The sequence below is a fragment of the Pristiophorus japonicus genome, chromosome 17, assembly GCF_044704955.1.
Source record: "Pristiophorus japonicus isolate sPriJap1 chromosome 17, sPriJap1.hap1, whole genome shotgun sequence".
In the NCBI taxonomy this organism is placed as follows: Eukaryota; Metazoa; Chordata; class Chondrichthyes; family Pristiophoridae; genus Pristiophorus; species Pristiophorus japonicus.
The window spans coordinates 117768315-117782700 of record NC_091993.1 but is presented as its reverse complement, the minus strand read 5'-3'; the positions used below and the strand labels follow the sequence as shown (position 1 = coordinate 117782700).

Below are 14386 nucleotides of genomic sequence, written 5' to 3'. Positions count from 1 at the left end.
ATTCCGGGCCAGTGAGTAGACTGACATCCTTGGAGAACGGGTGTTCTGCAGTGAGCCACTGCTTCTGGTCTCCAGTTGTCTTGGTTAACCCTTACCACTCGACCAAGACCGAGCTCTGTTTAAAAAAATCCACGCACAGGCATCTTCCACCCTCCAAGATGTAGTTCGGGATCTGGAATATTAGGTCCTTCATTGAAACACCTGTGAACTCATCCCTTTTTGGCGTGGAAGTAAATCATCCTCGCTTCGAGGGACTGCCTATGATGATGATAACTGCTTCTGGCCATATTGCTTCATTTATGCGCAGAGATGATTTGTAAAACACTCGAAGATCAGGTTCACCTTGCACCACTCCGATCCAAGTTAAATAGACACCTGTGTTATTCTCTTCAACCTTGACTACAATAAAGTTGCACTTAAAACAAATTCCTTGGATTATATTAATCTTGATGTCTGTGTTACTTATTGCCAGTGTATAACTGTAAGGGACGTACACTTTAAAAACAATTTATTATCAAGGTGAGGGATGTTAGTGCTGGGGAATAAAACTTTTCCCATTGCATAAATCTAGTGTCAGTATCAAGCTCTCCCATGTCAGGTGTAGCACAACCAGATGCAGAATAAAGCTCCTCCCTACTCTCCACCAACATGCCTCAGTTCCAACCTCACAGTGATATTTTTTGTATCGACCATCCTCTGAGTGTGATTGTCAATTAGGATTGAATTAAGGTCTATCTGTAGGTCCATGCCCATTAGGAACTGGATTAAGATGGGCCAAACTCATTTCTCATAGGACCCTTACGATTAGTGTAAAAAACACTCATCAGCAATGCTCCCTCTAAACTGCGCGGCCGCACAGTGACAAGAAAGGTCACACGCAGGCCACTCAACGGCTTCTCCATTGTAAATACCGCTCAAGGGCAGACATTTAAAGGGACCGCACACTAAACGAAACAGGCCACGCAGAACAAAGAGCAGCTTACAGGGAACACATTGGTCATCAGTCTGGGATGGTTTAAAACCAAGGTCCCAAGCATGAATGGCCAGCTATTTCACCCAGGGTTGGCATTCAGGAAGGCTTTCCTTTCTATGGACCTTCTAATTAAAGTTTTAAACAACTAAACAGCGACTTTATCCGAAATGGTACATCTCAATGAGGTCTATACCTTACAGATGCAGCACAATAAGTAGTGCCACTCTGTTTTAAAACTCTTGAAATACCGATGCAGTTAATATGCTAATTTCTGCTCTAACCTCAGAATGTTTGATGTTGATGGGCAGAGGTCAGAGGGGAAGGAGTGGATCCACTGTTTTGAAAGAGTAACCTGCATTATCTTCTGTGGTGCTCTCAGCGCGTATGACATGGTGCTGGTGGAGGATGATAATGTGGTATGTAACTCTAAATGTGTGTCTCAGCAAATTCAAACCCACATAATTGTTAATATCAATTTTGGAGGATGTAAGATCTCTCTTGTAATACCAGCAGCGAATCGAGTACTTTTAAATCCTCACAAGATGGAGAAAAAAAGCCTAAAGGACTAATTTCAAAGGGCTCGATTGAGCCAATGGCCTCCTTCTGTGTTGTAAGATTCTATAATTCTTATCCTTTAAACAAATGGTAAAGGCATTCTATCAAAACACAAGAACATATGTCTTTGGAAAGACAAGCATATTCTAAAGACTATAATCTGAGTGAGATGAGGCTCATTCAGTGAGACTAAAGGATATTATTTTGCTGGATGCTAGTTCCGTGACGCCAATCCAGTGCTGAGCCTGAGCTTGGCTCATTAACACATTTCTGCCTGTGACTGAAATGTGCTGGATTCAATTCAGTGCAATGTCAGTAAGTGACAATGTCTCAGGTTCATTCAGTGCGAAAGCTGTCTTACTGTGTTTGGGCTTCACTTGGAAGAACATTGCCACCGTGAATATGCAAGGATTTCAAAATTCTCATTCTTATTTACCAATCTCTCCGTGGCCTCGCCCCCTCCCTATCTCTGTAACCTTCTTCAGCCTCACAACCCCCCAAGATGCCTGCGCTCCTCTAATTCTGCCCTACTGAGCATCCCTGATTATAATCGCTCAACCATTGGTGGCCGTGATTTCAGCTGCTTAGGCCCCAAGCTCTGGAACTCCCTCCCTAAACCTCTCCGCCTTTCTACCTCTCTTTCCTCCTTTAAGATGCTCCTTAAAACCTACCTCTTCATTTGCCGTAATGTCTTCTTATATGGCCTAGTGTCAAATTTATCTGTTTTGTCTTAAAACACACCTGTGAAGCGCTTTGGGACGTTTTACTATGTTAAAGGCGCTATATAAATACAAGTTGTTCTTATTGTTGTTGATTGATTCAGTGCTTTACTATGCCTGAGGTTCAACCAGTGCAATGTCATTATGTTACTGTGCTGAATTTCTTGAGAGTGGGATAAATGCAACAGTAAGGGCACACGTACCAAGGACAGATGACTCACAAAACTGATTCCGGTGGTTAGAGAGTGTATGAAGACAGCTCACTGTAACTAAATTCACTTGGTGTTGGAGCAGCATAAAACTAAGCCCAGGGAATTTTCAGTGGGAGTAATATATATTCAGGTTTCCAGCATCCGCAGTATTTTGCCTTGGCAGTAATATGTAACTGTGCTAGACACTGATTGCATATTAAACCGCAAATTAATGTTCTATTAAAAGCTTCACTAACAGAACATGTATTATTTGAATTTTGATTAAACATCTGCGGAGGGCTTCAGCTCAACTTGAGACCTACAGTAACAAGGAGTGATTATCATTTTAAATAATTTTCTGATGCATAATGAAGCTCTTATTAGGAGAGTTGGCTCAGACACATGCTATGAATTTTCTTCACTCACAATGGTGAAGCTCCCAATTTGGTTCCCAATCTCCTGATCACCTGGTTGAGTTGAGAAATGATGGGGAGTGATAGGGTTATTAATCTGTATTTTACTGTTTCATCCTCCAGCCGACTGATGTTTCAAAGTGCAAGATTTAAAATTTCTGAATTTCCGAATTCTCTTCCTTGTTTTCAAACCCCTCCATGGCCTCACCCCTCCCTATCTCTGCAAACCCCTGCAGCCCTATAACCAATGGTCCCGCTAAATTTTTTTCGGGATGAGTGGTCCCTTTAACGGGATGCGCGGCCCATTCAGGTGCAAAATTTCTCATTTGAAAAGCCGGTCCTGGGTTGCGCGGGACCGGCAGACATCTGCTTGGCCGTGCGGCTTAGAGGGAATGTTGCCTGTAATCCTCTGTGATCTCTGCTCCCCTCCAATTCTGGGCTCTTGCGTAACCCCGATTTTCATCGCTCCAACATTGGTGGCTGTGCCTTCAGCCATCTAGGTCTTAATCTCTGAAAATCCCTCCCCCCCCCAAAAAAAAACCTCCATCTCTCTCCACCTCTCTTCCTTTAAGACACTCCTTAAAACTTACCTCTTTGACCAAGCTTCTGTCGTAATATTTCCCTAGGTGGCTCAGTGATACAAAGATAGGTGGGAAAGCAAATTGTGAGAAGGACACAAAAAATCTGCAAAGGGATATGGACAGGCTAAGTGAGTGGGCAAAAATTTGGCAGATGGCGTATAATGTGGGAAAATGTGAGGTTATCCACTTTAGCAGAAATAATAGAAAAGCAAATTATAATTTAAATGGAGAAAAATTGCAAAGTACTGCAGTACAAAGAGACCTGGGGGTCCTTGTATATGAAACACAAAAAGTGAGTATGCAGGTACAGCAAGTAATCAGGAAGGCAAATGGAATGCTGGCCTTTATTGCAAGGGGGATAGAGTAAAAAAGCAGAGAAGTCCTGCTACAACTGTAAAGGGTATTGGTGAGGCCACACCTAGAGAACTACGTACAGTTTTGGTCTCCGTATTTAAGGAAGGATATACTTGCATTGGAGGCTGTTCAGAGAAGGTTCACTAGGTTGATTCCAGAGATGAGGGGGTTGACTTATGAAGACAGGTTGAGTAGGTTGGGCCTATATACATTGGAGTTCAAAAGAATGAGAGGTGATCTTATTGAAACTTATTAGATAATGAGGGGGCTCAACAAGGTGGATGCAGAGAGGTTATTTCCACTCATAGGGGAAACTAAAACCAGGGGACATAGTCTCAGAATAAGGGACCGCCCATTTAAAACTGAGATGAGGAAAATTTCTTCTCTCAGAGGGTTTTAAATCTATGGAATTCTCTGCCCCAGAGAGCTGTGGAGGCTGCGTCATTGAATATATTTAAGGTGGAGATAGACAGATTTTTGAGCGATAAGGGAGTAAAGGGTTATGGGGAGTGGGCAGGGAAGTGGAGCTGAGTCCATGATCAGATCAGCCATGATCTTATTAAATGGTGAAGCAGGCTCGAGGGGCCAAATGGCCTAGTCCTGCTCCTATTTCTTAAGTTCTTATGTTCTTTTGTGTCAAACTTTGTTTGATAACATTCCTGTGAAATACCTTGGGACGTTAAATGCGCTATATAAATGCAAGTTGTGCAGCAACACTGGGTCCAATGTTCCCTCAAAGCTGTGCAGCCATGCAGTAATGGGAAAGATCCTGCGCATGACGCTCAGCGGCTTTTACGTTATAAATACCGTGCATGCGCAGACATTTAAAGGGACCGCGCATTAAAAGAGACAGGCCGCAATGAACGAAGCGCAGCTAACAGGTGGCATTGACTGGGTCAATCCCAGATGTGGTCTAATTTAAATTCAATTGGCTCCCTCTACAACAAAGATAAATCACAGGTAGAGGTAGCCATCTTTTGGTGGGGGTTTCGGGCCGGTTTAAGTGGAGCAGAATAGACTTGACAATCAGCATTTAATCCATGAGAATAAATGCTCAGAAAGCAAAATACAGAATGGGAGGTAAAGGTGCAGGATCAACGGGGAGCCGTGCAAACCCTCCTCCAGTTTCATGTTACGAAGCAGTCCCGAACTTCTCCAGTCCTTGCAGGAGTTGATAATAATTAGTACTTTTATACTGAGGAAGGAGATACCTTTCTTCAGTATTCTGAGCAGCAGTTAGTCCTGGTGCTACCTCCTACTCCCCAAGCTACCTCACTTATATCTTGAGCAGCAGTTAGTCCTGGTGCTACCTCCTACTCCCCAAGCTGCCTCACTTATATCTTGAGCAGCAGTTAGTCCTGGTGCTACCTCCTACTCCCCAAGCTGCCTCACTTATATCTCTGCTGAATCATTTAACTCTTAATAAACCTGCAAGTGTTTGACTCCTGCATCCAGAACCCATACCTCTGACATTTAGCAGCAAAAAAGGCTTATGGGATCAGTGACTTTATAAATAGAGGCGTATGCAAGGAAGTTATGTTAAAACTTTATACATCACTGATTAGGCCTCAGCTGGACTATTGAGTCCAATTGTAGGCATCACACTTTAGGAAGAACGTAAGGCCTTGGAGATAGTACAGAGATTTATTAGAATGGTACCAGGAATGTGGGACATCAGATATGTGGAGAGATTAGAGAAGCTGGGATTATCCTTCTTAGTGTCAGTTGTGGCTCAGTGGGTAGCACACTCGCCTCTGAGTCAGAAGGTTGTGGGTTCATAGTCCCACTCCAGGGACTTGAACACATTAATCTCGGCTGACACTCCCAGTGCAGTGCTGAGGAAATGCTGCATTGTCGGAGCTGCCGTCTTTTGGATGAGACGTTAAACTGAGGCCCCGTCTGCTCTCTCAGGTGGACGTAAAAGATCCCATGGCACTATTTCGAAGAAGAGCAGGGGAGTTATCCCCGGTTTCCTGGCCAATATTTATCCCTCAATCAACATCACTAAAACAGATTATCAGGTCATTATCACATTGCTGTTTGTGGGAGCTTGCTGTGCACAAATTACTGCTGCATTTCCCACATCATCATCATAGGCACTCCCTTGGAATTGAGGAAGACTTGTTTCCACTCTAAAAGTGAGTTCTCAGGTGACTGTACAGTCCAATGCACATTTCCCACATAACAACATTGACTACACTTCAAAAGTACTTCATTGGCTATTAAGTGCTTTGCAACATCTGGTGGTCGTGTAAAGCGCTATATAAATCCAAGTCTTTCTTTAGAGCAAAAACGGTTTAGGAGGGATTTAATAGAGGTGTACAAAATTATGAAGGGTTTTGATAGAGTAAATAGGGAGAAACGATTTCTACTGGTAGGAGGACACAGAATTAAAATAATTGGCAAAAGAACCAGGGGAGAGATGAGGAATTTTTTCTTAAACCCAGCGAGCAGTTGTGATGTGCAATGGATTGCCTGAACGGATGGTGGGAGCAGATTCAATATTAACTTTCAAAGGGGAATATAGATTCTTGAAAAGGAAAAAATTACAGGGCTATGAGGGAAGAGCAGCAAGGTGGGACTAATCGGATAGCGCTTTCAAAAATCTGGTACCAGCATGACGGGCCAAATGATTTCCTTCTATGCTGCATGATTCTATAGACAGGGACTCCAGCCTCTGTCTGCATTATTCCAAAAACACATTCCGACAACAGACCAGAAAGTGCTGGGAATCATAACTGTAGATGATGGGGAGAAATCAGCCGAGATCTCACAGGCAACGGTCAAAATGATGAATGTATGCAATAGTTGGGAGACAAAAGAGGGCCAAATTTGCACATAAAACGTACAGCAGAGAAACAGGCCAATCCGCCAAACTGCTCCGTTGGTATATATGCTCCACACGAGCCTCCTCCCACTCCTCTACATTTAACCCCATCAGCATAACCTTCTATTTCTTTCTCCTTCATGTGTTTATCCAGCTTCCCCTTAAATGAATCTATGTTATTCGCCTCAACCACTCCATGAAATAGAGAGTTCCACATTCTAACTACTCTCTGGGTAAAGACGTTTCTCCTGAATTCCCTATTTGGTGGGAAAAAGCATAAACGGGACAAAGAAACACTATTTCAGCATCTCTGTCTACTCTGCTTATTTCCACTAGAACCGAATACACAAGAGTCTCCATCTCTTCAACAGTATTTGCAACCATAGGTACTTTGCAGCCACCTCCATCGTACTCTTTTTGAATAAGAAGGATCTTTTCAAGGAAAAAAATCAAAAAGGTTCATCTGAGCATCTGCTTCCTGGATTATGACGGTACTTTCTTTTTTTCCCCATATTTCTTAGAAGGAAATATGAACAGGAAATGATGAGTAAGTTCAAATAATTGATTAATTATTCCCGACTCAGTTCAGATGGTTTAATATTAGACCTTCATGTGCCCACCACTGTTTCTTTTAAAAAGCACTTTCCTTTTGTGGTTAGGTCATTTGATTATTGCTCTGACTGAAACCTGATCAAAACAGTTACCGCGATCCCAAGTTCAGAAGGAATGATATCCATCACATTAGTTGTTATGTATGCATGCCTACAATGTTATGGTGACTGTAACACTGAATGTACCTTCACCCTGTACACACCTTACCTGTACACCAGAGGGTGCTGCTGCTAGAGACCTATATGTCACCTGTACACTGCAGGTAACCCAGTATAAAAGGGAGCTCACTTCTTGGTGTCCTCACTCTAGGAGCTGCAATAAAGGACTATAGTCTTCACAGTTTAAGTACCATACCCCTGCCTCATAGAGTCATTAACAGAATGCTTACATACAGAATATTAGTGGTACCAGTTACAGCTCTTCCATTGTCACCAAGCAGTATCAAGGACAGCAGTTCACAAGATCATTGTGTCTTAGGAGGCCTGTTGTCAGTCCTAAATTTGGGTTTTACTTTGAATCTATGGCTCTTTGACCCATTTCAATTTAATTTACCATAATATTCTAGATTTATGATGTTGTGGTGATCTGTGTTCAGCACAAGTCACTACAGAGCTGCCTCTACATTCTGCATTGGTATGGGTTGAGATAGAACAAGGGAATGGCAAACCAACCACTGCTAGCTCCAGTGCCAGCCTTGCATATCACTGATGGTCCTGTGTGGTCCTACCTTGTTTGATTGCACAGAAGACCCTGGGATTATTCCTATGACCATAGCTCAGTTGTCCTGTACCTTGGAGAATAGCCTCCCACACCATCAGGCTGTTCTGCTACATGCAATTTAACATAAAACCCCTTCAAGTTCAGAGAACCAATATCGGGAATGCATGGACGTTTACCTGTGTTGATCCAAAGCTAAAATCACAGAAAAGCTGTAACATATTATTGGGCCAAATAAAACAACCTGCGGAGATGTAACCACACGCAGGGAAGCAAACTTTTCAGTGCAAGAAATAGATAGTGAACACCTTTGAATGAGGGAAAAAACTATTAACAGGTAGTTGGGAATACTATATAGGGTACAGGAAGATGCCCATGGTTGTCAGAGGCCAAAGTGTCTTTGGTCCATCCATCTTCAGCTGCTTTATCAATGACTTTTCCTCCATCATGTCAGGAGTGGGATGGTTTGGTTACAATTCCAGTGTCCAGCTCCATTCACAACTCCTCTGATAATGAAGCAGCCCATGTCAGGATCTGGATAACATCTTGCTTAGGCTGTCAAGCACCAAATAAGATTCCAAATGCCAGGCAATGGCCATCTCAAACAAGAAAAGCCCAGTTATCTCCCTTTGAGTTTCAATGGCATTACCATCCACTGTTATCATCTTTGGAGGGTCCTAATTGACCAGAAATGTTATTACACCGACTGGGCTTACTCCTGCGATAACTAAGAAATAGCATTTGAATATTCAGAGCATTTTTTTAAATGCAGATTTGCGGTTGCCTGAATTAAGTGATGTCGAGTATCATATTGCACTAACCATAAATTAATGTTCTTCAGTGCAACAGATAGAGTAATCTCCTTTGTTGGTGTTCCATCTCTAGGTTGCAACTCGTACGACAATGCTGCCAATGACATCAAGAACCAATTCCTAGACCTCAACATGCGAAAAGATGTCAAAGAAATCTATGCACATCTGACGTGTGCCACCGACACAAAAAAAGTCAAGTTTGTGTTTGATGCTGTAAAAGACATCATTAAAGAAAATCTTAAAGACTGCGGCCTTTTCTGAACATTTGGGCTTCAGTCTGTGTCAGGTACGTCAGAACGTATTGTGAAAATGTTTATTGGCCCGGATTTAACAGGGAGTGATCTGCAAGTTCCACGTTTCCGCTTGCGATGCGCTTGCGTGAAAACCTGAAACTTGGGATTTGTCAAGGTTCGCCTTGACAGATCGTACGCATCCGCTGTAAATTCACTTTCGCTGGTGCAGTGTTCGGCTATTTGCCCAGTTACTGCCCAGACAATACCCAAGAACTTCTATGCCTGCTTTACCAACGTAAGGATTAAAATAAATGTTAAATAATATTTTAAAACGATTTAAACATTCACTTACATTTAAATTAGTTTAGGTCATTTTTATCCCATTTAAAAATGTTCGCATTTATTTTTAAAAAAATTTAATTTTTATTTTAAATGTTTAATTAAAGGATATTTTAATTAATTTAAAATCTGTGATTATTCATTTTTGTTTTAGTGTTGTGAAATTTTATTTCTTAAGTCATTTCTATTATGCTTATGGGGATTCCGCATCTAAATGGAATCACTATAAGCATCGTAGGAATCCCCCTTTGTTGGCCTGGGACCCAGGGACGCTTGCGAACCTGCAATGCCTGGGCCTTTCAGGCCCAGGACCGCAAGAGTCCGAAGCCATCAGGTAGGTACGTAGTTTTTTTGCAGTTCCGAACGCAATTTCCAGGTATTTTCAATCGCCTTCTTCATTATACATTTTTATTTTAAAAACGTGTTTACAAATAAGTCAGCACAGAGTTAATCAGTGCACATTAATTATCAGGTTATCTTTTGTACACATGCACATCTGCCAAACTTGGAGAAGTCGGAAACCTTAAGCAGCTGGTTTCTCATTTTTAGCTCGGCTGCATGTCACGTAGGCGCTATTGCTATTGCAACATATGCGTCAGTCCAGACATTTCTTGAAGAGACCAATTATCAGAATGACAGCAGCTCTTTGTCATGTGAAAATAACTTCAATGAACTCAAAATATAATCAGAAGTGACCCTTCATGTATATCAGGTACAGGAGCGCTCTTTGCAAACCTTTTAGGCACCACATAAATATCTGCTGCTTGTATCCTTTAGGTTGTGGGAGAGGCTTTGCGTATCTGTTCCAGATCATTATAATTATAGATGAGGAATACCATCATATATCCAAAAACACCCTTTATTCCCCCTATTGCAGCACCTAATTGTTTCTTAAAATTATTCCAGGTTTATTGCCTTCATTATTCTTATCTGGAAGTCCATTCCATGCGTTGGTCATTCTTTGAGTAAATAACTTTCTGATACTGGTCTCAAATTTACAATACTAATTTAAACCTGTTTTCTGGTCTTACATTTGCAATTTAATTTAAAGTAATATTCTGGATTTACCTTTTCCATACCTTTACCAAAACTTCCTTTTCAAGGTGGAAAGGCCAAGTTTCTCCTGTCTTCCTTCATAACTCAGAGCTATTGCAGTAGGGATCATGGCTCCTCTCTGTATTAACTTCAGTGCTTGAATGTCTTATTTGCTTCTTTGGTGATCAGAACTAAATGCAGTTGTCAAAAAGTGCAGTCTAACTAAAGCACTGTGCAAACCTATGAGCAACAGCAGAAATTCAGTAGAGCGGCCCAATCTGATTGCTTCAAGTTCTCTTACAGAATCCTATAAGAATTTACACAGTACGAGTCATACATGTTTAACATAAATACAATTAAAACAATTTAACAACCCAGAAAGGCACCATCTAATAGAAAAATACATTGCTAAACATCTATTGTTAAAGATGTTTACTGTATACTGTAAGATAACAATTTAGTTGTACATAAGGAAGCAATGTTTCCCTAAACAAAATTATAACCAATGAAATGCATGAGAATTGAAGATGACCTCACTGTATAAATAATAACTTGCAATCATGAAGATGACCTCAGGCTGTCTCAAAGCACTTTGCAGCCAAATTGTGTACAGCAAGGTCCCACAAACAGCAATGGGATAATGACCAGATAATGTTTTAGTGACATTGATTGCAGGATAAATATTGACCAGGACACCAGGGAGGACGCCACTGCTCTTCTTCAAATAGCACCATGGGATCTTTTATGTCCATTTAGAGGGCTGACAGGGCCTCGGTTTAACATCTCCTATGACAGATGGGTCACTGTCCATAGACATCTCATTCTAAATTAGTGGAGTATCGTCACCAGTTACAATCTTATAGCAATCACTCGCAGAAATATATGGCGTGGGGTTCTTGTAGTCGTCAATATAAGAAATAAACAGAAAATTACTTTACTCTCTAGACATTTTGTGACAAAATGTAATTAGAAATCTAAGTACTGGAGTAGAACAGCAGATTAAACAGTTTAGCACCTGATTTACTATTGCATACTTTAGCTGTTATTGTAAAAGTCAAACCAGATAGCAGTAGTGGTAAAGGCAGAAAGAGTCCAAGATGTGTTCTTGTTCAGAATGGTCCTCCATCTTACCTGTAGTTTGAGTATTTCAGACAGCCTTCAAGTCCTTTGATTTGGTATGTGAAGATAGTCTTTTTATTATTTTTAATTCATTCTAAGCATCGTGTTAGCCAACATCTGTATAGGTTATGATGTTTCTGCTACATAACACTTTATCAGAATTTAAGATTTTTTTTTCTTGGCATATGGCTGATGCATGGTCAGTTATTGCTTATCCCTTGTTTCTCTGAATGTGGTGGCCTCTTGAGCTGCTACAATCCTTTTGCTGATGGTTTTCCTAGAAGGTGGGAAATTCCAGGGTTTTGACCCAGCACTGATGAAGGAATGGCAGCATTTGTCCAAGTTGGAATCTTGTACAAGCTGGGGGTGTGGGGGGTCATAGACGTGGCACATGTTGTAAGTAGCACATACTTACCCACAGTGGAGAGGGGGGGGGGGGGGAAAGAAGGGAGAGAAGAAGGATTATGGTCTCAATTACCATGTCCCTAATAAAATGACTGCTTTGCCCTGCTGGTGTCTAGCTTTAGTGTCGGTTGTGGCTGCAACCATCCAGGTAAGTAGCATGTATTCTGTCCTACCAACTTGAGCTACGTAAATGGTAGGGAGTCATTTGTCAGAGTATCCAGTCTCTGCCCTGCTCTTGTAGCTTGTGTTAAAATAGCCGGTTCAATTAAGCTTGTGAACAATGGTAACCCCAAAGAATGCTTTCCATTTCACTATACTGCCTATGTTTTTAGTTCTGATGAAGTGTTACACACCTAAAACATAACTTGTCTTTTCTTTTTATAGCTGCTGCCTACCCAGCTGTGTATTTCTATTTCACTTATGTTGTTTGCCCATTTTATTCATCTCAAAACTATAAACTTAATGCACTCTTCTTTCCCCAGGACCCTCTGGCTCTAGTCTTTCCAGATTCTCCATGAGACGTGCACCATTACCTTGGTGGATGCTGCACGAGCAGCTTCTCCAAACCTACTTTTAATAGACCTTTAATCTCACCAGCAAAACAAGCAGCAAATTAACACAGTGTAATTTACCGAGCAGACTGACTTGCTTTTCAGATCTCAAACAGTGCATTAATAAAAGCAGCAACAAAAAAGAGAAGAGAGAAAATTGAAGTCTTATCTTAATTCGTTTTTCCAAATGGAAATGGACCTAAATCAGTGACTTATCTTTCAATCATGGACTGGGATTTTAAAGAAAATCTTGTGTTGCAATTACCACAAAAATGAGTCACCCCATTCTGTATTTCAAAGAAAATAAAGTTATTAAATAAAAAAGTTTTGTTGGACAATGCAAGATAACTGTGAAACTACCCTCCATCATTCAACTCAGATCTGTATTTCTTTAAAAAATATATATTTGATCTCATCTAACAATGTGCATAACTAGTTTGATATTTTTTATTTTTTAATCAGTTTTTATTTTTTATTCATTTGAACCACTGGATAGGGAAATTACTAGCTTTACTCCTCAAGGCAGGGTCCATAGCAATTGTTATTGGAAACCCTATCCATACTTTTACAAACATTATTGCTCATCACCCTGCTTTCCATGCACACATCTTTTTATTTTAAAATTTAAATTGAGAACATTACCAGATGCTGTCACAAACATCACATTCAGCTGCACTGTGCGTAACTGCTATTTTAGTCACGACCCAGAAGATCGCATAAGAACAAAATAATTTTATTTGCAGAAAAGGTGTTTATTGGCAATTCTTTTTTAAAAGCCTAGAACAATGTGATTTGTAAATAAATTAGTCTTATTACAGCAGATATTAAAAATACATCTTCAAAATTAGAGATTGTTTTTAGTTGCATTGTTATTTTGACATTTCAATTATTTTCTGTTTTGCTGCAATGACAGAATAAAACAGCATTATAAAAGAGATGTATGAAATAAAGCAAAGCATCAAAGCTTGTATTCCCAAATAAATATAGTAAAATCTTTATTTGATGAGCCAACAGGTTAGTCACTTTTATCCCCATTACCCCCTTTCCATGGCTTTAAGTGAAAAGACAGCCACCTAAATACTGCCGTGGAATGGACGGGATTTAATATTTATGGACAAGATGGGGGAATTAAATTATTGGTTAATATGGAGGTGTGCTTTTTGAAAAGTAGAAACGGATTCAGATTTTCTCTGCTCTCTCCTTAAAAGACTGACTCTTCATGGTTCCACATTCACTGGCAACACTTTAGTACTTCGAATAGCCCGACAATAGTCTAGTGTCAGGCATGAAAAATAGCCACTTAAACAATTATGGAAAATATCACAGCAGAGTCTCATCCAATATTCACACGGTTATAAAAATTATTAGCTGTTCTTTTAAGAGAGAGCTCAATGATCATGATTAAGTGAATTATTTTACCAAATGTCATCTATTAACATGAGCAAATGAGCGAGCATTTATTACCCTTAGTTGATACTGGTTGAGTTTTGGGATAAACTCAGGTAATAATGGGTTGATTTTGGATCCATGTGTACCAACTTCAGCAGCTAGTCAGTGAGCTCCTACCATGAAGGACTGATGTGTTGTCATAGCAAACTGCAAATATCACTTCCTATGTACAAAGAGCATCATTGATAGCATCCATATTGCAGCTTTCTTTTCAGTTTTGGTAACTGCAATTAGATTTAAAAAAATAAACTATCATTTTGAAATAACTAGAATTAAACCAGAGGTGGACTTTCCTTACAACATTAAGGTTGGGAGACAAGTAATCTATGGGATCAGACCAGGCTGACTGTCTGCAAATTATTCAGGATATAGGGCTTTTGTCCAAGATGCTAACTGAATTGTACGTGAATATGGGAAAGGTGGGTGCTTATTATGGAGAGAATTAGGGCCAACTTCACCCAAGGTTCTACATTTCAGATGGTGCAGAAATTGCGGTCGGAG

At 40.5% G+C, this 14386-nt stretch overlaps 1 pseudogene; it reads left to right on the top strand.

The window, feature by feature from the left end:
• Positions 1–12407, top strand: part of LOC139228291 (guanine nucleotide-binding protein G(t) subunit alpha-2-like) — a 63820-nt pseudogene extending 51413 nt beyond the window's left edge.
• Positions 12408–14386: the final 1979 nt, after the last annotated feature.